Consider the following 3,473-nt stretch of genomic DNA (forward strand, 5'->3'; position numbering starts at 1 on the left):
TCGCGTCGCCCTCCTTAATCGCGCCTCAGCAGGCGCATCCTCCCTCATGTCGCTCTCCACTATACTGCTGCGACACAAGCCATCGTAGGCGCGGTCGTTGAAGCTCGCCACTAGGAAGCTGTGCGAAGGCCTCCTCCTTGCTCGCCACTGGGATTGTTGCGATCCTGCTCCCCCGACTGACGCCCACCAACACAGTAATCTCTTTTTTGCAGTGCTGTTTCAATTTTTATGTTTTCGTGTCATTAATTTTCCAGGTTTGAATAAAGTGTGTTGGATATTTTGTATTTTTTTAAGGTTTTTTAGTTTCTTTTTCATGAGGTTGGATGTTTAATTTACTTATGCTGAAGACCAAAGCTTTTGGGATGTTATTGAAGAAGAGCCAAGGTCTTTGGGTCCTCTTGTTCTACTCTATAGAGTATGGTTGTGTGACACCTAGTGTTTAGATGTTCTTTCAGTTTGGAAACTGAGCAAAGAATTTTTGGCTCTTCTGCTAAGCCTAGATCAATCAGGGCTCAAGCTTCTTCTGGTTTTTCTTCTATTACCGATTCATGCCTTTGATTTGTTTGGTTTATTAGATATATTCTAAGATTTCTATAAAGTTAATCAATCATATGTGAACTATGAGGTGGTTGATTTTGATTTGCATATACACATGTATATTGGTTATACGTGATTTTCATTTCATACCTAGATTGCTAACTTGATATCTGATTTTGTTGTTGAATTGCAGCAAAGATTTATATTGCAATATAAAAGATGATTTGTTGGATAAATGGGCATATTTGACAATATAGAAATAGAAATTAATGCATCATAATCATGGATCAATCTATGGCTTTGATTTTGATTCATTATATTTATATATTTTTCACTATTTGAAGTTGCTATGTTATCATAGACAGTAGGCTGTCTAACATCTTCAAATTGAGACACAATTCTGCATTTTATTGTGCTGCTTTTGTTGAGTATTTATATTCTACGTTACAGGATGAAATATGTAAATCCATTTCTAAAATAGGTGGTATTGATGCAATACTCACATGTATAGAGGACAGTGGTGAGCAAGGCAACAAAGCTGTGGCCAAAGTGTGTTGCTCATTACTTTCGAAGGTATAAGTCGAAACCATTTCTCCTCAAAGGCACCTGGAGGAGAAAAAAAAGAGAAAAATAAGAGAGGGGGTGTTTCTATGCAAAATAATAGTTTTCATACTACCTATGGTTCTTTTGAGCCGAAGTTTATTTTGGTATTTATATTTTTATTTGTTAAAATGAAGCTACATCACTTGGAGCTAAGTCGGTTATAACCGTAATGTCCTTGCATATGTTACATGATTGCCATTTTCCACACTACACCCAACTTTGAAGATATTGTCAACTTTAGCAAAACATCTTTCTAAAGTTGAATGTAACATCATTCTTTTTTAATGTTGAAAGACTCACCTTGTATCTTAAATGTTTAATTAATCAGTTGGCAGGAAGTGATACAAATAAGAGTGAAATTGTTGGAAAAGGTGGGATAGATAAGCTAATCAAACTTTCTACCAGGTTTAATGATGACCCTTTTGTTTTGCAAGAGGTACAAACCTGCAATTTCTGTTGAGAGCTTGTGTAAAATTGTTCAAACTATTAATGACACTATTTTGTAGAGATTTAGTGAAAATTTCCTGGTTTAATGTAAATTGTGCTGCTCCAAATTGTTTTACTTATTTATTATGCTTAATTCTATGATTATGCTTCCGTAGCTTTATTAATCCAAACTCCAAAGGATGTGAATTAACTGATTCTACTGTTGCTTTTGAAATGTGGAAGGAAATACTGAAATTCAGATTTATTATGCAGATTCCTGTCTTCTGATAGATTTGATCCTTATGATTGCCAATATTTATAAAATCCAGTGCATGTCCTGCAGAAACTCTTACAAAAAAAAAGTTTCCTGATATACTTGGATTTGTACCATATCTTGCATCTCAAAGCATAATGGAAGTGGTGGAGAGGACAGGAGCTACCAGTGAAAATGCTATCATTTCTTCTTCAAGTCCAAGAGTTTTGAGAATTGGGGTGCTGTTTACTTTGAATTCTGTCATTGGAAGATCAGGATAAGCCACAGCCACCTATTGAGAATCCTTTTTCGGAGACCCTTAAGAGAACAAGGTCTGGAAATACTGCAGGATCAATGAGGGTGTTGAATGATGTGGGCGAGCTCAATAACAAGTTGTATAGGGATTGAGATACATCATATACTATACTTTAAGCCATTTAAATGAAGACGGATGTTCATTTTATTATAATTACGGATGGTTCTATCCATTCTAAAGTGGATGGTTATTTTTGGTATACTATTTGTAGTACAATTTATTACCCTGTTGTGTTAATGTAAACAAAAAATTAAAAGGAAAACTGAAATAGGCTGGATGTTCATTTTACTAGGTAGGCTGATGGTTATTTTCATTCTAATTTGGATGTTTAATTGATTTGTATTGAATTTAACATAATTTTGCCTGAAGAAGACTTTGTTAAAAGTATTGTGAGTATGGAGTCTATTATAAACTGAAATTTTACTAACACGCTTAATTCTGTTTAAGTTAGTCATTTTCTTAAAATTTAAATTAAAAAATTATAAAATATATGTCATTATTAGATTAAGTGTCTAATAAATGAACAAATTAATCGGTGTGTCTAATAGCAAGAATTCTTATTGTAATTGATTAATACAATAAGAATTCTTGCTGTTTATATTGCTCTTATTCATTGATTTTTCTTTTTCGCATCAATGATTGAGATAAATCATGTACTATACTGTAAGCCATTTAAATTAAGGCGGATGTTCATTTTACTATGATTGCGGATAGTTCTTTTCATTCTAAATGGATGATTATTTTGGGTATACTATTTGTATTATAATTTATGACCCTATTATGTTGATGTAAGCAAAAAATTAAAAGAGAAACTAAAATAGGTTGGATGTTTATTTTACTAGGTAGGCCAATGATTATTTTCATTGTAATTTGGATGTTCTATTTATTATTATGTTTCTTTTAGTAGAAAAAATAAATTAATAAAAAAGTTGTAACTGTATTCATAAACACGTGAGTAAGGGCAAATTAGGATTAGTGGTCACTGAACATAGCACGTAACTTCTTATTTGAGATCCTATAGGGAAATTGACTCTGCTTTTTAATTTCTCTAGCATTTTTATTTTTGGAACGCCGTGAATAGTTACTCACGCAATAGGTCCTATGAAATTGAATGTAAGATTCTTTTCAATTTATAACCAACTAAGGAAAATTATAATGACATGAGCAAAAAACCTTGTAATCATTCCAGCTGCTAATACAAAAAATTATAAGACCCATGCAGAGAAATGATGTCTTCAGCAAGAATTTAAGTGCTCTGAGAGACCGACTCGACCAATCATAAACATAACAATCAGAAAGATAAATCAGATTTATACAACATACCAACATGGCACACCG

Source organism: Arachis ipaensis, chromosome B07 (assembly GCF_000816755.2).
Source record: "Arachis ipaensis cultivar K30076 chromosome B07, Araip1.1, whole genome shotgun sequence".
Classification (NCBI taxonomy): Eukaryota; Viridiplantae; Streptophyta; class Magnoliopsida; order Fabales; family Fabaceae; genus Arachis; species Arachis ipaensis.